The sequence below is a fragment of the Phalacrocorax aristotelis genome, chromosome 7 (assembly GCF_949628215.1).
Source record: "Phalacrocorax aristotelis chromosome 7, bGulAri2.1, whole genome shotgun sequence".
In the NCBI taxonomy this organism is placed as follows: Eukaryota; Metazoa; Chordata; class Aves; order Suliformes; family Phalacrocoracidae; genus Phalacrocorax; species Phalacrocorax aristotelis.
The window spans coordinates 54,309,798-54,331,798 of record NC_134282.1 but is presented as its reverse complement, the minus strand read 5'-3'; the positions used below and the strand labels follow the sequence as shown (position 1 = coordinate 54,331,798).

At 55.4% G+C, this 22,001-nt stretch overlaps 1 long non-coding RNA gene across 1 annotated transcript; it reads left to right on the top strand.

The window, feature by feature from the left end:
* Positions 1-13,565: 13,565 nt before the first annotated feature.
* LOC142060521 (uncharacterized) lies at positions 13,566-17,044 on the top strand. Its single transcript, XR_012661782.1, has 3 exons — positions 13,566-13,683; positions 15,516-15,624; positions 16,282-17,044. It is a non-coding gene; the product is annotated as an uncharacterized LOC142060521 (long non-coding RNA).
* The last annotated feature ends 4,957 nt before the right edge of the window (positions 17,045-22,001 follow it).

Here is a 22,001-nt window from a genome sequence, read left to right as displayed (position 1 = left end):
TCTTGTCCCCTGAGGGTGTTTAACGCCAGAAATAGCCCTGTCCCGGTGAGCAGTCCCATCCCTGCAGCCGGGACAGCCCCACGGGGGGGGGACATCACCGCACCCTCGCCCCTCGGCTCAGGGATGGGCTCCCGGTGTCCCCCGACCAGCAGGTTCCCTCCAGAGCAAGGCTCCTCCTGTCCCTGCATAAGCCTTTAGTGACAAATCAAGCCCTGGCTGCGTTCACCGTTCGGTTCAGCGTGTTTCCTACCCATCTGCGAAGAAGGAAGGACCCGACCACAGCATAACACAGTAGGCGAGACCACCGGCACAGCCGCGCGTGAGCATCGTTCCTCCAGCCAAATCCCAAACCAGCATCCTCCCCTCCCAATCCCTGCTTCGGACCAAGCCGCTCCCGCTGAGCTGGGCTGCACCTCTCAGCACCTGGCCTTGCTCAGAAAGCCCCAGGGGATGCTCCGCAGGGTGGGCGGTTGCCACCCATGATGTGGCACAAGCCATCTTGGCGCATCCGTTTTCAGCCTGGAGGCTCTTTCTCTGCAAAACATAGAATCACAGAATCATTAAGGTTGGAAAAGACCTCCAGGATCATCAAGGCCAACCTCCAACCCAACACCCCCAGGCCTCCTAAACCATGTCCTCAAGTGCCACGTCTACACATTGTTTGAGCCCCCCCAGGGACGGTGACTCCCCCACCTCTCTGGGCAGCCTGTGCCAGGTCCTGACCCCTCTGGCAGGGAAGAAATTTTCCCTAATGTCCAACCTAAACCTCCCGTGACGCAGCTTGAGGCCATTTCCTCTCATTCTATTGCTAGTATAGTATATATATAGTACATAAATATACAAAGTACATATAGTACTGTACATATCACAAAATCCCAGGCTGGCAGGGGTTGGAAGGGGCCTCTGGAGAGCGCCCCATCCCACCCCCTGCTTGAGCAGGCACACCCAGAGCAGGGAACGTATAGTACAGTAGCATGTATAGTATCTACATATGGTACGTATAGTACATATATGTAGTACCTCTTCACCTGCCCGCTCCCAGATTTTCTTCTGAGTCCTGTACCCACAGGCACCGGGCACAGGGAGGGGGCGGCCCCACGGGCGGCACAAAGGAAAGCAAACCTGACATTTTTCAATGGGATGGGATTTGCCCAAAGCCGATCCACTGCCACATTCCCAAGAGTCCCTTGGGATGTGCCCAGCAATAGCCTGGGGCTTTGCTGCACAAAAAGAGCTTTCAAATAATTTCTTTTTCTTTTTTTATTGGCCCCACAGTACTTTATGGATCATTGTCGGTTTCCTTATCTTCTCATAATTTATAAAAATGGCCTGTCGCTATACTTGGCTTCACCTCAAGTTCAGTAAATCAAGGTATTTAATTAAACATAGCAATTTACCAGCTCTCAGCCCAATTCATAAGAAACTCACGCATCATTTGAGAGGGATTTTCATACACTTCACTTGGAAAAAGTACAGAAACGACTTCAGCAGAACGAAATACATCTTTTTTTTTTTTTCTTTTTGGCAACTCACAAAACCACTTTTATCCGATACGTCCCGGGGAGAGCCGTGGGGCACAGCTCCGGCGAAGGCGGCGGCAGGCGCGGCGCGGGCCGGAGCGCATCACGCAAGAAGAAAGCGTCACTGTAACAGCCACCAGCAAACGCAGCGCCCTCCCCTGCCCCTCCACAGCCAGAGGAACACCCCTACGCCACCGCATTCTCCTTCATCGCTCAGAAAGAATAAAGATATTCTGCGTCATGACACGGAAATCTCTGGAAAAGTCTGGATGAGCAAGTTTTGTAGCAAGACTTGGTTTTTCCTCTCCTTTTCTCTAACAGCGGTGTCTGACGGCACAGCCGACACCTTGCACTTCAGGTTGTTCTCCGACAGGCTCGGCTCTCGGCGACAGACCCGCGTCACCCGAAAGGTGCCCCGTGCAGGGACACCGGGCTCAAGGCAGCGACGGCGCAGGGGAGCACGTGGGGGGATGCAGCCGGGGGCGGCCGGGCGTGGGGCAGGAACGCGCAGGCGTGATCGGCGCGAAGGCACCGGCAAGCTCCAGCCTCGCAAAGAGCTTTTGTTTCTCGGCCACGGTGATGGTCCTGGGCACTGCGTTCCAGCTGTGGGCAAAGCACCCCCGGGAGATTACACATTATTGGGCCACGGAGGCTCTGAACTCGGGACCAGGCTGCACGAACAGCGGGACTTGGGGGTTCTCCCCCATCCTTTTCAGGTTTCTAAAGCCACCCGGGTGGGGAAGCTCGAGCAGAGGCTGGCACCGTCCCGGGTGGGCCCCAGCACCCCACCTCAAACAGCAAAAGGGGCTCGTGCCTTTCAGCAACCAGCAACTTGGAAAGAGCTTTGGGGATGTGACCGAGTTCCCGAAGGAAGATGAAGTCGGGCGCTCACGCGCAGGAGCCGGAAGAGGCGCGCCACGGCCGCGCCGTGCCGGGGCTTCGCGGGAAGGCGTGTCGAAACGTAGGAGGAGAAACGCCTGAAAGTGTTCCACAGTTTCTGCGCCTCGCTTTGAACAAAAATAACGCTATTTTACAAATAAAGTCATTAACAACCATCGCTACCTAGAACCTGCCCAGCACCTCACCCGCCCTCGTGTTTCTGCCAGCAGAAATGCTGGTGCTTCTGGGTTTGCAGGCGGTGACTCTTGGATGGCTTCGCTGGCCGTGAGGACAGCCACAGAGATGCCACGAAACGCCTTAAAAATTAAAAAAGCAAAATAAAATTTGGAACTTGTTTTAAAATCCAGCTTGGATCTTTAGGAAAAAAAACCAACATTTTTTTTTTTCTTTTAAAAACCAGATTTTTAGTATTTGTTATCCTTTTTCTTAGGAAGAACCCATCTCCCACACTTTGGCGAGCCTGCCGGGCTGCGCCGTGCCGTGCCGCAGCCCCGGCACCCGCCGGCAAACCGCGCTCTGCCCTTTGGAGCCGGATCGGTCCCATTAACAAGTACAAGATTTCTTGCTCAAATAGCGTGTCAAACCCGACATCTGAGCAATAGCGCAAACGCAGCACATGCAACCACTTAGAAGTCAATTAATATCGGCGGAAGGCCCCTTGTTGAAGGCAGCAGAAGGAACGATGTTACATTTCCGGAATAATGGCTGAAATTTGCCATTGTGTGTCATCAGGAATCATTTAAAATAGTTTTGATCTAAGTTCTTTCTGTCAGGGCTCTAATGAATTAACAGATGACAGATTGCCGTAATGAGAGTCTCTGCTTTAAAGACAAGGCTACATTGTTTTTTTTCTGTACTACTCGTATAATTTGGGATGTTTAAAAATAATTACGGTGGAAGATCAATACCTTACAAATTTTCAGACATTTCTCACACACAGCGGAGAGGCGAGCCCGCCTTTTGCTCAGGTTTTAGGAACGTGGGTGGGAATCCTTAGACCCCCAAAAATATCACTACCCCTCAAATGCTGAAATCTGGGGCTGTAACTAGAAAAAAAAACCATAATCCCTGCCCTGTGTGTCCCAGGGAGAGCGTCTTCACCCCAAAACCCAGCAGGTCCTTTAGGATAAGCCCCCACGTCCCCAGTTTGGGGATGTGGGCAGTAGTGTGGGGTTTCAGTGGGGGCTGCGGAGCCCCCAGCCCAGGGCACCAGGCGGCCCCTGAGCACCGATCCCCCAGCCCAGGGTGCTGGCTGGCCCCTGAGCACTGAGCCCCCAGCCCAGAGTGCTGGCTGGCCCCTGAGCACTGAGCCCCCAGCCCAGGGCGCCGGACAGCCCCTGAGCACCGATCCCCCAGCCCAGGGTGCTGGCTGGCCCCTGAGCACTGAGCCCCCAGCCCAGGGCGCCGGACAGCCCCTGAGCACTGAGCCCCCAGCCCAGGGCGCCGGACAGCCCCTGAGCACCGATCCCCCAGCCCAGGGTGCTGGCTGGCCCCTGAGCACTGAGCCCCCAGCCCAGGGTGCTGGCCGGCCACCAAGCCCGTCAGCTGCTGGGGTGAAAACAAGGAAAAATCCAATAACCAGAGCAGGCTCGATCCCCAGTTTGTGCCGCGTTCCCCATCCTCATTAGCTCGGTTGCTGGATCACATATTTCTGCTGTGCAAAGGGACCACAAAGGCATATTATATTCAATGTTAAGTAAACAAACTTTTGAAAACTGCCTTTTATTGATTCCATACGGCCATCTGGTTTGAAGGAAAAGGCTCCCTCCTTCTTCCCCCTCCCTGTGAAAATATTCGAAGGTTAGGGACTGGCAGCGGCTCAGCATGGCTGAAAACCACCTAGTTTCCTTTGCGGTTAACAACACAGGAAAACGTCTAACTTTCAGATAAATGTTGGAGGCTTATTTGGTTCACCCATCTGGTAGCCAGCCTGTTCTGCGAAAATTAAAGATATACATATGCAAATATTCACAGTCTGCTTCCAAGATCTAAAGAATTTTTATGATGTAACCACAAAAAGAGGTTATTTAATGTTGACAATATGTAGCAGAGCAAAGCACTATAATGCTGCATATGGTAATGTAACTTACGAAAATGAAGCCGCAGTGCCCTTACAGAGTAATGAAAAGCAGATTTCACCTTGAAGACTATTTGAGCTGTTTAGCTTGTAACGACTTGAAAAAAAAACAACCAAAAAACCCAAAAAACATTGGTGTGAATATACAACTTGCCACACAGCCGCACGAATGCCGGGCCGTGCGTGGCAGCATCACCACCAAACGACCTCAGCCTGGCAGGCGCAGCATGCCGCAGCAGGCGCTCCCCCTCCCACCCTGCGCCGGGGATGTGCCACCGTCCCCCTGGGGACATCGGCAGTGCAGGCAGGGCACACACAAAACCCCCCCGAGGGATGCCAACAGAGCCCGGCAGCCCCACGCGTGGCTCCCTGCGTCATGGGTGGGCATGGGGACGATGTGTTCCTCTGCCCCCACAGCGGTCCTGGGGGACGAGAGCAGTTGAGCAGTTCTGGGTCAAGGGATGTGGGAAGGGTTGCACCCCACAGACCCCGAGGGAGGCAGGGCACCCACGGGTGGCACCACTCCATCACTGCAGGGCAGAGGCAGGGTGAGCTGCATGTCCGCCTTGAATCGAAGAATCATTAAGGTTGGGAAAGACCTCCAGGATCATCAAGGCCAACTGTCAACTCAACACCCCCAGGCCTCCTAAACCACGTCCCCAAGTGCCACGTCTACACATTGTTCGAACCCCCCAGGGACGGTGACTCCCCCACCTCTCTGGGCAGCCTGTGCCAATCCCTGGCCCCTCTGTTGGTGAAGAAATCTTTCCTAATATCCAACCTAAACCTCCCCTGACACGGCTTGAGGCCGTTTCCTCTCGTCCCATCACTGGTGACTTGGGAGCAGAGACCAGCCCCCCCCTCACTCCAGCCCCTCTCAGGCAGCTGCAGAGAGCGAGAAGGGCTCCCCTCAGCCCCCTCTTCTCCAGGCTAAACCCCCCCAGCCCCCCCAGCCGCCCCCCAGCACACTTGTGCTCCAGACCCTGCCCCAGCCCCGCTGCCCTTCTCTGGACACGCTCCAGCCCCTCCAGGGCCTTCTTGTCCCGAGGGGCCCAAACCTGAGCCCAGCACTCGAGGTGGGGCCTCCCCAGGGCCGAGCACAGGGGCCCCATCCCTGCCTGGCTCCTGCTGGCCACACCAGGGCTGACACAAGCCCGGGGGCTGGTGGCCTCCTTGGCCACCTGGGCACTGCTGGCTCATGCCCAGCCGGCTGTCAGCCAGCACCCCCAGGGCCTTCTCTGCTGGGCACTTCCCAGCCCCTCTGCCCCAGGCCTGGGGCGTTGCCTGGGGCTGGTGTGACCCAAGGGCAGGACCCGGCATTTGGCCTTGTTGAACCTCATCCAGTTGACCTTGGCCCATCAATCCAGCCTGTCCAGGTCCCCCTGCAGAGCCTTCCTGCCCTTGAGCAGATCAACACTCCCCCCACCTTGGTGTCATCTGCAAATTGACTGAGGGCGCACTCGATCCCCTCATCCAGATCATTGATAAAGGTATTAAACAAGACTGGCCCCAACACTGAGCCCTGGGGAACCCCTCAGCCAAGCAAGCGGTTGGGATGCGAGGGGCAACCTCCCACCACCATCACGCTCCAACCGCAGCAGCCGCACAAAACACACGACCCCCACGATTCATCAGAAACATCGACCGAGCCATGCAGAAGACTCTCCTAGCCAGCTCCACGTCCCTCATGCTGCTTTGCATGTAGCAAAGACTTATTGCTACCGCTAAAATTAATTATGCCCTCCTCCTGTAACGAGCACCTTTGTATATTATGCGAGCGCTTTGCCTGTCATCGGCAGCCTCAGAGAAAGAGAAAGATGTTTGAATTAACAAAATATTACTGTGATCTTCTCCCTGACACTATGGAAGCAATAATATTTAGTGAGTAACTGAGTTTTCTTTAATAATTTAGCAGACTGCAAAAACCTTGATCATCCAGCTGACTCTGAGAACAAAATAGTCAAGCTTTGTGCGTCCTAAGCTGAGATAAAAACGCAAGCAGAAGAAAGAAGTTTAAAATTATATTTTAAAAAGCTAATTAAAAACGCAGCCCACATGCAAGAAAGAGGCCAGGGAAACTGTTCTTTAAAGCAAGTGAAGCCACAGGTTTCCCTTTCTGCCTGTTTCATCTGCGAGAACAGAGTGGAGGGATGTCGGCAAGCTGCCCTCCCGCCAGCTCCCCGCGGGTGCACGGAGGAAGGCAAAGCTGGAGGCAGCCGGATGCAGGGACCCCCAGACTGGCTGTACCCCAGGAGGTGTTTCTGACACAGCCCCCCGGGTCATTCGGTGACATCTGAGGGGACAGCAGGGTCGCGCTGACCACAGCACCAGGCAGGTACCAGGTGTGAACCTCTCCCCCGGATGGTTTTGATCAGTCTGATCATCAGCTAGCGATAGAAGAGGAGGAAACGGCCTCAAGCTGCATCAGGGGAGGTTTAGGTTGGAGATGAGGGAAAATGCCTTCCCTGCCAGAGCAGTCAGGCCCTGGCACAGGCTGGCCAGAGAGGTGGGGGAGTCACCATCCCTGGGGGGGTTCAAACACTGTGTAGACGTGGCGCTTCAGGACATGGTTTAGGAGGCCTGGGGGTGTTGGGTTGGGGGTTGGCCTTGATGATCCTGGAGGTCTTTTCCAACATTAATGATTCTACAATTCCATGATTCTATCCTTGGTTACCGTGTGAGAGCAAAGAAACCCCGTAGCCGGGCAGGCTGCACTCCTGCAGAGACCCCCGGGAAGGGCTTCTGGGAGCATGGGGCAAGACAGCTCCATGGGACAGCATGGTTCTGGTGGAGGCAAGGACCCTTCCCAGGGTGATAAATAAAGCAACACTGCAAAACCCACGGCTGGAGCTGGCCCAGCCAACATCAGCCCAGAAGAGCGGGAGCAGAGGGCTGCGGGTGCAGCACGAGCACCCCTCACCCTCAAGTCCTGCCTTTCTCCAGCTCATGAGCAGCAAACCAGAGGTGGACCAGAGACCAGCTGGCACAGCCGCTCAGGGCAGGAGGGCCCTGAGGAGGACTCTGCGCTCAGCTCGGCACCGTCCTGGAGTCAGGCATGAGCCTGTGGATCCCAGCACCCCCGTAACCAACACCAGACAGACTTAATTTTTGTTGTTATTATTGCCTTTAAGAGGCTGGGCTTCTCCTGGGAGCCCCCAGTCGTTGAGGCAAATAACTTGACACGGTGCATTTTTGAGCATCATTGTTGGAAGCTACAGATATTCCCAGCTCTGGGCTGGGGAAGCGCAGGGCCTTGGCACTCTGCATCGCGGAGAAGGAGCTGTCAGGGAGCCCTGTGGAGGGAAGTTTGGAAGAAAGAAGAAAGCAAAGAAACCTTGGCTTCTCTGACAAGGCCAGAACTATTAAAAGAGCACTTAGGGCCCTTAACATAAAAATGCATCAAAGAGGAAAACCAGATGAGAACAGATTCATTTGCCTTGGAGAAATCCTGGCTCTCTGATATGCTGCCTTCCTCCAGCAAAGGTTCAGTGTGGATTGAAATGCCTTCGGGCAGCAGAGCTGTTTTGTCTAAGGCGTGTATTTGCAGAGGGCATTTTAAGGAGCTGCCTCTCCGCAGGGGCTCCCTTCCCCCGCATTGGCATGCAGAGCAAAAAGCCCCCGAATCCGCAATAATGAAAACTAGATTCCTTTTTAGATAAACACACTATATCAATGACAAAAAGATGAACCAAAGCTACATCAATGCTCAGAGCATCAAAAGAGTTCAAGATCAGGCTTCAGGCCTGCCAACAACCCCATCCACTGCCTGCCAGCGCCTCGGCAGGTTGGGCAAAGACCAGCCCTGCTGGGATTTCTTGAGGACTCATCTGCAAGCAGATACCTGGGTGGTTGTCACCTTTGCAAGGTCACAGGACTTTGAGGGATGCCACAGCTTGCTCTGTGGACATCACAGGAGGTCCCACCCATAAACGAGATGCCAGCCCTGGTGAAGGGGCCGAGGAGCTCGGGAGCATCCGAGCACTACCAGAGCACCGCAGACGCCAAGAGACACCCCGTGCTGCGCACTCCTGGCTCCCACGGCACACCGCTTCCAGCGCCAGAGGCAACCAGGACAGCAAAAGCCCCAGGGATGTATCCTGCTTCAGTGGGAGTTGGTTTTGAAGGGCTTTGGGCAGGGGGACACATAACACACGTGGGTGGGCGTGCAGAGGTGCTGCAGGACCCCACCAGGTCTTCTCCAAGCTCTGGGACAGGCTGCGTGACAACCATCACCATGGTGGCTTTGTCACTGGTCGTGCTCACCTCCTCTCCCTACGCACGGAGATGCAGCACCAGCACACCATGCCTTGAATTAAAAATAAAGCAAAGCATCCCAGTAAGAGCCTCAGGGACAAGGTAAAGCCCATCCACCACCTTCACAGCCAGCCCAAGCAATGCCTGTTCCAGGCTTGCCACAACCCACAGGGAAACCTCTAAAGCCCTGGATGGTTTGTGCAGCTTTTCCCCCAAAATGAGACCTCGCCAAGGCGAGTGAAACATTCACGAGGCCCTACGTGCCCCTAACCTGCAGGTAACACTTATTCAGTCCCCCCCACACACTTTGGAACCCACCTCTGTTTATCCCCCACCATAAAAGCAAGCGGCTGACGGGGCACCGACACACTGCAACATCTGGGAGCCATCGCAGCCCTGGTGCTGAGCAGTGAGTCAACAGAAGGTGTGATGAGAGCCAGATGTTCGGCTCTGCCCATACGTCCTAAGTGGAGGGGATTACAATAAGGGGACAAATAAAGAGGAAGGCCTGCGAGAGTATGTGGAGCCCCTGGAGGCCTTTAAAACTGATTTTTAAAACCCGTTTCCCTCGATGCAGAGGGAATTTTATAGAGTAGCACCAGCAAAGCGCTGGCTGTTTGTTGCAAGGCCAGGCGACGCCGAGCCTGGGTTCCAGGCAGGAATAAAACCCCCGGTTTCCTGACGCGGGTAACATTTGCCAGTACCCGGGCTCCCAGCATGCTAGCTACAGACCGGCAGCATCCAGCACCAGCCGTGGAGGCAAATGGGCAATGCCACGGGCATCAGGTAGCTGCTGGTTGCAGGACGGCCGCTTGCAGGGCAGAGTGGGGATGAGCAAGCAGCAGGGAGGGAGCCTCTCACCTGCATGGTGCTTGCAGCAGCTTTTGCGTGAGATAGGTTTTCTCCTCCCTGCTCTGTCCCTCTGCAAAGCCTCTCCTCCTCCGCAGGGAGCGGGTGCTCCAAGAGCAATCGAAGGGCTCGGTTGCTGGAGCAGGGGCGTTTTCCGAAGCCCGGCAGGACATGGATGCTCACAGCCCTGCTGCCATGCAGCGCTCCGGCTCTCATGCTGGAGGTGGCGGCTCTCACGCCGCCAGCATCTCTGCAAAGCCCTGGCCTGGCTCCATCAAAGCACTTTGCACCTTCCCTGTGCTGCCACAACTTGCAACTGCTTGCAAGTAGAAATAAAATTAAGCCTGGCTTTAACTGCGATGAAAATTATGGGATAGCAGGAAAACAGAGAGCAACCCCATCAGTCAGGGATCACCAGCAGCCACTGTTCCCACCACAGGCAGGGGCCGGGTGTGCAGACCCCCTCCATCAGCGATGCAGTTACAGGGGTCCCACTCATGCGCAGGAATGCCTGCATCCCACAGGAGCCCACGGCAGGACCGAGGCACCCAGCATGGGCCGGAGGTGCTTGGAGATAAGGTTTGACTGCTGGGCAGAGCTTTAGGACCCTTTCTGATGCGAGGGCCTCATCCTGGCATGCAGGAGCCTACCCGTGGCACAGCACCAAGCCCGCACCCCGGGAGATGACACAGGACACCCTGCATTTCCCCTCTGCACCGACAAACCCCTCCGAGGAGGCGAACAGGTTTTTGTTTACAGCTTGAATCTGCTCCTTCCTGTGCCTCATCCAAGAGCTGGTTTCAAATGGAATAGAACATCACTCCGGGAGGAGGCTACGCAAACCCTGAGGCTAAATCAAAACGTTTCTTGGAAGGTGATGCTGCAGCAGAAGGGGATCCTCTGCTATGAGAGACAATATGTTTGTGCAGCGATGGCCTCCTCTTCCCGGGCCTCCCTTCTCACTGCACAAGCAGAGCAACAGGCTCGGGTTGGTCTTTGCGCCGAGCAGTTACACAGAATCACAGAACTGCAGTTGCTCAATGCAGTCAAATTGAAGAACTGTAGAATCATTAAGGTTGGAAAAGACCTCCAGGATCATCAAGGCCAACCCCCAACCCAACACCCCCAGGCCTCCTAAACCACGTCCCCAAGTGCCACGTCTACACATTGTTTGAACCCCCCAGGGACGGTGACTCCCCCACCTCTGGGCAGCCTGTGCCAGGGCCTGACCGCTCTGTTGGTGAAGAAATCTTTCCTAATATCCAACCTAAACCTCCCGTGACGCAGCTTGAGGCCGTTTCCTCTCGTCCCATTACTGGTGACTTGGGAGCAGAGACCAGCCCCCCCCTCACTCCAGCCCCTCTCAGGCAGCTGCAGAGAGCGAGAAGGGCTCCCCTCAGCCTCCCCTTCTCCAGGCTAAACCCCCCCAGCCCCCTCAGCCGCCCCCCAGCACACTTGTGCTCCAGACCCTGCCCCAGCCCTGCTGCCCTTCTCTGGACACGCTCCAGCCCCTCCAGGCCCTTCTTGTCCCGAGGGGCCCAAACCTGAGCCCAGCATTCGAGGTGGGGCCTCCCCAGGGCCGAGCACAGGGGCCCCATCCCTGCCCGGCTCCTGCTGGCCACACCAGGGCTGACACAAGAACCACATTCCGGTTTGCTGAGGCACCCCAGGACCCAGTCACACTCCCCGAGCTCCCACCAGTCCAACCCCAGCTGCTCATTAAAAGCCCAGTAGCCCATTAAGGGTTACTGCAGGGCTCTGCTGCAGCTCCCCTCTTTGGGGAGGGCTGACCGGCCGTGGGTTGGTCTGCTCCGAGGAGCTGCTGGGTTCCTCTGGGACCTGCTCGGCACCCTTAACCCCACAAGCACTCACGTGGGCACCCCACCACCCCGGAGCCCTCAGACAAACCAGGGACAGGGCCTTACAAGCCAAAAAAGGAGAGAATAAGCAAAACCCTGTAGTACAAAGCAGAACTTGGTGATTTGAGCTTAAAGGTCAGGGGCTGGTTCATAAATTAAACCTGAAGCTGTGCTCCGGGGTCCCCACGAAGCCTCGTCCCGCTCCCGGGAGCGCCGGCGTGGCCGACAGGGGCTCCAGCGGGGGATGCCAAAGAGAAGAGCTATTAGTTTAATTAAGTTAAATTATCCACCGGGGCTGATGGGGCCGTTCTGGGCTTAGGTGTTCCCACCACTTGCCTGCCTGCTGCCTACCTCCTGCCCCTAAGGGCTCGCAGCCGGGACACGCCGGCAGGGGGCGCCCGAGAGCGCCGGGCTGAGCCGGGCCCAGCTGAGCCCGGTTGAGCTGAGCCTGGCTGAGCCGAGCTTGGCTGAGCTGGGCCAGGTAGGGGAAGTTCTGCCCTGCTCCACCCCTGCATCCCCCTTGCAGCGTCTGACCCTCCTTACACCCCGCGGTGCCGGCGGGCAGTGGGACGTGGTGCAGCCCCCGGCACGGGGCCAGGGCTCCGATGCACTGACAGGCCCTGCTGAGCTCAGTTCTGCTCCTTCCTTATTCATCAGGGCATTGCTGCACTTGCCGCCCGAGTTAATTTGGTCTCCCTGACCCGCATCGGCTCTGCTGAGCCCTGTGCGTCGTTAACCGCGGCCTTCGTGCCAGCTAACGAGGGACTCAGCCGACGCAGGGATGCTGCGTCATTCCATTCCCACCGGGGTGGCTTGGTTTTTCCATGGCTGGTCCCCCGTTGGAGCCCAAAACGCCCAACGATCTCACGCGACGGGGCACTGCGGATGAGATGCTTCGGGGGGAGACGCAACATCATCTCCTCCCCGCTTTTCATTTCCACGCTGTACATCGAGGCTGCGCCGGGCACGTGCGGCCGGTGCCAGAGCGCGGTGGTGCGGGTGCCAAAACCCCCGCGGCAAGCACGGTGCTGCCTAGGCGTGCGCTGGACCAGCACCGCAGACCGGGACGAAATGGGGTGAGCAAAGGGTCGTTTGGGCACCAGCAGCCCCGTCCTCAGAGCCACGAGCTCCCTGCAGCACGGCCCGTCGCAGCCGCAGAGTGGCTGATGCCGGTTTATTTTTAATACTTAATGAGATAAAAGGTTGGAATTGCTTTTAAGCCTTAAATTGCCGTAGCCCTTTTTATCTTTAAAAACCACGACAAGCAGTTTTGGAGGGGATTTTTTTTTTTTTTTTTTAAAGTTTGTTATAATGATTCCTGGTAGCTATTATGTTGGAAATAAGGCTCTTTCAAAGACTGTTGGGATACATTAAATGTTTCATTTTTCAGTCTCCGTTTCTTTGTTTTTGATCTCCATTCAGATTGATTAAAGACACTGACTGCTCAATTTTGATTAAATCCTAAATCATAACTGGCTTACAAAACAACTGTGAAAGCTGACATTTATGAAGTTCAGTAAACTAGTTGTAAGAACAGGAGTGCGAGATGGAAAAAAATAATAAAATTCCTTTCCAAACAAACATCAGTTGACAGCAAACAGATGGTTAGAGGCTCTTACTTGTAAACTGGAAAAATTAAGATTTGGCAGGTTCTGTTAAAAAATAGTTACAAAACATCTTAAAGTTTTCCCCTTCATATCCTGGTGTTGCTCTGGGCATCGTTTCAATATTTTCATAGGCTACTGCACGGAAAAGGTTCTGAATACATGAAAGCAGCTGGCATAAAAGGGCTTAGAACTACTAGTTAAGATTTATAGGAAGCAAGGCTGCCAGCATCCCAAAGATGCAGTATTTAAAACCCAGCTTCTCAGCCCACCAATAAATCACTATAAGTTAGCAGCGTAGCTGGGGTTTCATCTCCAAAGGTGCGAGAGAAGTGGGTAAAACGTAACCTTGGTAGATTTTTCCATATTTGTTGACTTACCCCGTGATAATGTTAAGCTAATGTTTCTTGGGCAAAGCGCAGCCGCATAAAATTAAACCTCTCACTGACACAGGTTCCCCCACAGGAGGGGAATTCAGCCAGAGACCTGCATCTTGCAGACAAACATTTCCTCTTCTGAGCCGCGAGGGAAAATAAAAGGTCGAGGGAAACACAGGTCGAACGTCCCGAATCCCGTAGGGATGCAGCGCGGGGGAATTGCCGTGCCGAGACCCTTTGCCGGTGAGTTTGGCAGCGTGACCTAGACCTGCTTGTGATCGTGGCCATTGCAACACCCCTCGGCGGCGCACCGCCCCTGCGTAACGGGGGTCAGCACCCCCATGCACGCCCCGCACCTGCAGCACCCAGGCTGTGCTCGGATCAGGGCAGCAGCGTGCAGGGTGCTCCCACCAAACCTCCCTGTGTGGTGGCTTGAGCGGGTCCCTGCAGCCGGGTTGCAGGGGCCACCCAAAACCCGGGCAGCCCCTCGGGCAGCTCGGAGCCATGCCCTGGCCGTGCTGCCCCGGCGGCCGGTGGCTCCGGCTCTCGGCAGCCCCGCGGCGTGCCGGCAGCAGCCCGTTCTCCAGGGTTAACAAGTGAACTGCTCCGTCTTTGCCGGAGAGTCAATGGGGCCTTGTCTGCAACCTGAATTACTGGCCTGCAAACAATCATTTCAGAGGCAGCATCCAAGTCCAGTTCCTCCCCTTTTCTCCCTCCCCCTTGCACCGAAACAGCCACCGAAACCGTTTGCAAACTGTTTGCAATTGCTCTGGGCGCAAACACAAGATTTCACTGGGTCGTGCAGCCGCTCCCCGCGAGCCGAGGGCTGCTGGGGAGCGAGAGCCTCGCTCGGCTGGCGTCGCTTAGCCCACACGGAGCAGAAATATACTCGCGGGCTGAAAACAATTTTAATTTTAAGATCAAAGGGAGTCGGAGGAAGGAGGGAGAGTCGCGTCCAGGAGAGGGCCCGGCATGTGTCTCTCCTTTTTAATGAGCTGCAGCAGTTGCAGGAGCTGAGCAGCTGCCGGACTCTGTGCCCGGAGCCATTGCAGCGCTGCGGAGCCGCAAGCAATGCATGGCCCGGGCGAGTGGCTGCAGCAAGGCGTGCAGGGCCGCCGCAGACCCCGCCAAGGAGACCAAGGCTGCGGTGTTAATTCAGGCGCTGTTTAAAAGATGCTGTGGGTGTGAGAGCCCAAAGCTCCCCTGAACGCCAGGCAGCAGATTTGCAGGCTCTGCGGGTGCAACGCCGGTGGGTGCCAATTCACCAGGCTCCCCGCAGAGCCCGTGCAGGAGCACGGCCACCCCAAACCAGTGCCAGAAATCACCCACTGGCATGGCTCACCTCCTTCCGCTGAGTCTGTGGGACACGGCGGTGCACGTGCTGCTTACCTAGCAGTGCCGAGCCTTTTTTTTCCCCATAAATGCAAGCGTGTACCGTGTTCTCCCAGGATGTGAGATGCCCGTGTGAAGCTTCTTCCAGAGCAATTGCCACATTTCTTCTTTTCTGTAAGAAAAAATCCCTGGAGAACTGGGGCTTCATTGCCTCTGCTTCCTTCCCAGGCAAGGCTTGCTGTAAGGAGATGCAGAAACATGTTAGAGAGAGAAGAAAACACGCAGACAAACATTTCTGAACCTCATAGCACCGCTTTGATCCTCGTTTCATCTCTGGGTCAAGCTGTCTTTCGGCAGAACCTGGTTTATCATTCGTACATCTAAATCCCTGGAAAAGAAACCCCATCTCATGAGATGTTGAAAACTCTGTTCAACAGCATGCTAAAAATAATCTCCTCCAGGGAGCAATCCTGCTCTGCCCTGGAGGGAAATAGAAAGATGATTTAATAGGTCTTTTCCATCTCTGGTTCCTGTAATTCTGCAGAAAACCGAGGCCGAGTCTGCTGTTTACTTTTCTGGATATGCAAAACTCGTCTCTGCAGGTCTCCATCCCAGCCTTCCTGAACAGAAATACTGACTGCCTCGCTGTAGTCCAGCTTTGCAAGTGCCTCAGATTTCTCCTTTTTTAAAATAAATCTTTCTCTGATACAGTTTTTTTCCTTCCTCCCTCTGCTCCTTTGAAGGAATTCTCAGACAAACACTGGCTGTTTCCAAGGGACTGCCTCGAGTTGCCATCTTTTCTTCCTGGGAAGAATCCTCTTCCCTGTGTGCTGAGCAGAGATAATAAATCAGGTGAGCAGGAATGCGCCAGCCCCAGGCCAGCACAGCTCTCGATGACTCCTCCGACCGGAGGGGAAAGAGCCTGGGAGGTTTATTCAGCAGCCGTCTGGCTGTGCTGGTGATGCACTTCATGGCACTTGAGCTGGCGGATGGGAGACCGGTTGCTATTTCTTAAACAAAAAAACCCAACAACAAAACCAACAAATGTCAAGTGCATTTATAACCATGTCTCCAACACCGCTGGCTTGGTGGGAGATGAAGGTTTTTCCCTTGGAGCCACGGCCACCAGCTTGGCCAGGGCTTCCCTGCGAGGGACACCAGTCACAAACTGGGGCCGTCTCTGTGCTGGGGACCCGGCAGGAGAAGCATCACAGCCCCTGGGCAGGCAGAGGGTCGGGCAGAGCACATCGCTGGGATGTTTGTGCAGCCCTGGAGCTCGCTGGCCGCATCCTGCTACATCTGGGCCATGCGTGAGCGTGAACAGGGCAGCAGGGACCGGCCAGATCATCACCAAATCGCAGCCAGCCGGCCACCTGGGCCAGCCGCATCCAAGCTGCAGCATTACCCAGCATCCTTCCGCTCCGTTCCCCATCCAAATTCCCATTTGTTCTTTGTTTTCTGCATTTTGCTTTTTTTTTTTTTTTAATTTATTTTAATTTTTTCCTACAGCCTGTTGTGGTTTTTCTGCCTGCATAAACCCAGAATTGGCCTCCTGTGACCCCCGAGGAGCCGGGGCCGGTGCTTCCAGCTCAGAGCGGCGCAGGCGGGTGGCTCAGCTAATGCCCCCGCTGCTGGTTTGGCTCAGCCCTCCGCCGGCGCGGCCGCTGGACCGCAGCGCGGCAGCAGATGCTCGATGCCCTGCAGTTAGATGCCCTTCCAGTTGACAAGACCAACCGCAATGGCGCAGCGCCGATGGCCCAGCAGGTTGCCCAGAAGTCCGCGATGGTCTCAGCAACGCAACCCAAGCTGCAGTTCCCCTCCACAGCCAGCCTGCCAGCCCTCGGGGCTGCTCTTCGCTCCACACCCGCCCCACAGCCTTTTCCAGCATCTCTCCCATGTGTTTTCCTTTCCTCTGCCTGTTCCGCGATGTGATTTACAGCCGGCGTGCTGCTGCTCCCCTCTGGGCTGCGCCGCTGCCGTGCCCTGTGCGGCAGCGTCCTTAAGCCTGGTGGCCTTCGGTGCCCCCTCCTCAAGGTGTTTTGTGGTAGGGGTGGGTGAGGAAGGCTGTGCCGCTGGCCGTTGTTTTGCCCTGCCTATAGATAATTAGAAATGCCACCGTTATGCAGCCTTTAATTAATTGACAGGAAAGAAAAGAAAGCTGGGTTGCCCTGAAGGAACTTATCACAGATATTAAAATGGTATCAAAGAAGTTCTGCAGCTCTTTAAAGGGTGCTTTACATTATGGGACCAAGCCCAGAGTGGGAAAAATGAGGTTCCTGCCTGGGAAGTGACGGTACCAGAGCAGCCGTGGCACATGCAGTGGGGCAGCTGTGGGTTAACTTGGGCTGCTGGTGGCACACCGCTCACCTCCAGCCAGGAATGGGCATGTAGGGCTTCATTCTTCTCTGAAAGCCTCTTGGAGCCTGGTTGTAAGTACTTTCCCATTTTCAGGCAAGGAAACAAGCCCGAGCCCTGAGCCCACCCTACACTACAATCCAATTATCCATCCAAGAGCAGAAAATCACAGATGGTTTTGCATGGATTTTCTGAAGGAGCGATACTCCAAATGCTGTTATCTGGGGAACCGTAACAAAATGTACACGGGCACTTATAACTGCAGCATCTGGAAGGAACGGATAAAAATCTACTTATGTGCACAGGCAAAATTTCCAAGAGCAAGAGTGCTTCTGCAATTCATCGCCTGAATAGGAAACAGAGCAAGCACCAGCCGAGTCAAGGACCGTGAGCCACTGGGAGTCAGCCTTATCCACCGCATCCCGGCTTCTGCTGAAAGCGAGAGCAAAAAAAAAACCTCCCAGCCCCTGGGATTCAAACGCTGCACAAATTCAAACCCCGTGTGCCTATGTGGGGCAGGAGTGATTTGCGGCTTCAGATGCTGAAGGGGAGCTTGGGAACAGCTGTAGAGCAACGGAGAGGATGTAATCATGGAGGGTGCTGGAGGGATGGAGGGAGGGAGGCAGAAAGCAAGCGAGGCACCGGTAGAAATCTTTGTGCTGCGGATTCCTCTGGCAGGCATAATGGAAGGGGGACCGGGCTTAAAGGAAGCAGAACAAAGGACAAAAGAAATGTGAAGGCTTGGCAGAGAGGGAGGACTTCTGAAGGCTGCAATATTGAAGGGGTTTTTAAAGGAAGCGTTTGAAAAGAAAGCTGCCGGCACTTCAAAATCCGGCATAGCATGCCACTGCTCGCGTGCTTCAGCTCGAGAAGGACCGACAGCGGACCGAGGGGAACAAAGAGAATTTTTAATAAGAAATCAGAAATACGGCCTGACTGTGCAGGGCACTCGCGTGGTGTGATGTCTGGCTCCAGCGCACGCCTCCCGATAGCTGGCGGGGTCGCATGAACTCGTTACAGAACTTCCAGGGGGATGAAAAATCTCCTAGAAAATATTAGCACCAAGCTAAACTGGTGCATTGGCATACTGCCCACCGAACAATTTATCTCGGATATAAATAGCGTAATTAGCCTACACGGTATATACATTGCGTACCACTAGGATGACTTTTTGTTGGAAAACAAATAAATCTTTAAAAGTTTGAACCCTATTTACAGAATTGCGGCTCCATAAATCATTCAGATCATCAAGGCTACTTTATTAATGCCTTTCTGGCTACATGCTTGCAAGGAAAAGGCAGAGAGCTGTAAAGTTTGGCTTTATAAATATTCCCCAGCACACAGCAACTGTCTTTCAGCAGGTAATGAAACATGTGACATGCTCCTAATCTATGACCGAGGGCTATGTCGTGGTAGTTTCCTCCCAGTACGCAGTTCCAGTCGTTTTCTGCTCCCACACTGGAAAAGAGACTGGGATTTCTGTAACATGCATGGGAAGGGAGAACGGGGTCTGCCTGAGTTGCAGCCAAACTGATGTCATTCACTTAAGAAAGCGCAGCTTAACGCACAGTAAGGTAAAGCTCTGGCTCAAGCGCTGGGTCTGAGCCTTGCAGCGGGGAAAGGGGCTGCGGCCAGAGGCCGAGCTCCCTCTTCATCCCACGGGTGTGCGACACGCGCGTGACAGCGTCCGCGGGCGCGCGGGATCCGGCTGCCGGGCAGGGGTCTGTGCGCGCCGGCCCGCGCTGATGGGAGCCCCGAACGCAGCCGGGCTGAGCCTTTGGAGAGCATCAGCATTCGCCTGCAGCCTCCGCTGAGCCCTCAAGGGAAAGCTCAAGCCGCCAGCTCCAGCTGCGGGACGCAACCTTCAAATCCACACGGCGTGGCCGCCCCCCGTGCTGCCGCTCCGGGGCACGCAGCACCTGCAGACACCCTCGCCCTTTGCTTCGGTTGCAATGAGAGAAGCTTAATTGAATCCAGCTAATTTCTGTGACGTCTGGAACCACCCTCACTCTGTCTTTATAGCCCATTTGGTAACTAATGGTCAATTTGCTGTGCGTGCAGAGATGGGGACAGGGACAAATATTAGTATTTCTCCCTTAGTCCATCCCTGTTGCAGAAACAAGGCTGCCCGAGTGGTGAATGTGACTTGAGCCCTGCCGCACTGGGGTCACCTTGGCCAAACACCTTTAGGGGGGCATTGCCTGCCCCAAGCCTGACCTTCAGCATGAGCAGGAGGGCATCACTCTGCTGTTTGCAGACTCTTTAGCCCCCGAGGGCCGAGGATTGCTGTGGCAGCCCCTGCATGGCTTCCAGCACTTCTCCAGGGCTTTGACGCAATGTCAGCGAGCTGCGGACCCGTGCGGGGGAGGAAGGCGCAGGCGGGGGAGCAGGTCCTCGCAGCGGGGCCGCAGCGCATCCCAGGACCACGCAGGGATGGCGATTCCCCTGCTCCACCACCGGCTCCGCTCGGCTGAGCTGCGTGGGCTGGGGGCCACGTGGAAAACCTTCTCTGGTTGACTGGGAGAGCAGCGCATGGCTGTAGGGAAGGAGGAACGCACGTGTTAGTACCCCTTCCCATCCGCCCTCGATCCACCTGGGAGCTGGGTCCTGGCTGGCTCCCGCTCGCCCCTTTGGTGCTGGGGTGGTGGTTTCGGTGGCAGTGCTGGGCTCTGCTCTGCCAGCTCCAACGCTGCGGCAAAGGGCCCCCAGGTACAGCACAGCCCGGGCTTTGCTCCCTGCCTCTCTCCCACCCTTTGCTTGATGCTGTGCAAAGCATCGGGTGCGCGGCACCTCCTAACGCCCGACGCTGGCGTTTAGCCCAGCGCAGTGACCCCCGTTAGGCATTCCTGCACAGCTTTTGCAAGGAAACCCAGGCAGCTCTGAGGCAGGCAGGAGCCCAGCTCGGCATGCAAGGAGAGCAAGCTGGCATTTGCCGGAGAAAGATGGCAAAAACATTCTCGCAGCTTGCCACAAATGCACAATTGCCTGTTTTCAAAGCTATCTGCAAACCTCGAGGGAGTAATCCTCACCCCTCCCTCGCCCTTCCCCGGTCTGTCGCAGGGCAGGCAGAGGAAGGCAGCGGCTCCCGCTCACAGCAGAGAGACTCGGCCACGCAGCCGTCGGTGCCCAGCTCTCTGCTCTCCCCTGCCGCTGGATGCGCGCCTCAAAAACCTCTTCACGCCCATCAAGAGCGTGGTGAGAGCAGGCGTCCCCCTCCGCGGGGTTGTCCCCTCCGGTGGGGTTTCAGCAGTGGCTCCAAGACCAGCACCTCCCCTGCACCCTCTCCTGCTCCTTCTCCAGGCGGCTGCTCGGTTCCTCCCAGGATCAGGCCAAAGGTGAGGGTCACCTTTGTTATTCACGCCTCCTGGCATCTCCTCAACAGTGCTGTTGAATTCCCGAGAGGTTACTTAGCGCCTGTTGGGGGGGGGGAAGAAATACAAGTTTGTCCGTTTATGCCTGGTCGTTAGCTCGGTAGGTCGCCGGCACCAGGGAGCCCACGGCGAGGCAGCCTCTGCTTTACAGCTCCCTGTGCGCAGCCTCCTCCTTTTATTTTTAGTTGATGGGATTTAGCATAAAATAGTGCTGACCTAGCAGTAATCTAAAATATTTGCAATCGACAGCTAGATCATCGTGTGCCATATTTTTGACTTGCAAATAGCTTCCACGGATAGCGAGGGTGTATTTATTAAACACAGCTAGTGTTGCATCTTTATTTAGCTCCTTCTGTTACCACACTGTATAATTCATGAAATTGCCTTATAAAGTTAGGGAGGAATTAAAACATTGACCAGCCCGTGAACCACAGTTGACACTTCAATTATTTTAAAAGGAAAGCTGAGGGAAACTAAAACCTGACAAATAACCCTGTGCCGGGGGAGAGGGGCCGGCAGCAGAGCTCACCTCGGCCGAGCAGGTGGGAGGCAAATCGGAGTCAGCTCCGGAGCATCATGCAGCAGCCGGATCCATCCTGCCCTTCCAGAGGAAGGATTTCCATCCCAGACGATGGGAAGTCTTCCCAAGCCCTCCTCGGGATGCTGGGCAGCATTTCGGATCTCCTACTGAAACCAGGCGGTGGCGAGGGCGAGGAAACACCAGCAGCGAGGACAAGGAGGTTATTTTGGAAAGCAAAAGCTGTTCCCCACCATCAGCTGCGCTTCAGAGCAGACCCCGTCTTTAGCAGACCTCAGCCCCATGGCAGCATCGTGAGTCTGGGTAAGGAAACACTTGGCTTTCCAGCTCAGCGCCTGAGCCTAGCTCCACAGGAGGGAAATCACGCACCGTCCTCTTCTGAATATGATGTTTTAACACATCCTTGCTCTCTAATAAAATGTGCCCCTCAAGTTCATCTTCATGATAAAAACAGTTTCTGTCCTTAAATTGGAGTCCGTGTATGCACCGACTCATAAATATTTCATTAGCACCTAGAAAGTTTCCAGCAGAATTTGATTCGATTTGGGGCTCCAGGTTGCCTGGGCATCGCGTGGACACGGGGTGGGTGAGGGCCAGCATCTCCGCGCTGAGGCACCCTGCTGCAGGGAGCGTACCCCGCTGCAAGCCATGCACCCCGCTGCAGGCAGCGTATCTCATGTCAGCAGAGATGCACGGCTTGCAGCGGGGTTCACTGCCTGCAGTGGGGTGCACTGCCTGCAGTGGGGTGCGTGGCTTGCAGGGGGGTGCACTGCCTGCAGTGGGGTGCGTGGTTTGCAGGGGGATGCATGGCTTGCAGGGGGGGTGCACTGCCTGCAGTGGGGTGTATGGCTTGCAGGGGGGTGCATAGCTTGCAGGGGGGTGCACTGCCTGAAGTGGGGTGCGTGGCTTGCAGGGGGGTGCATGGCTTGCAGTGGGGTCCATGGCTTGCAGTGGGGTGCACTGCC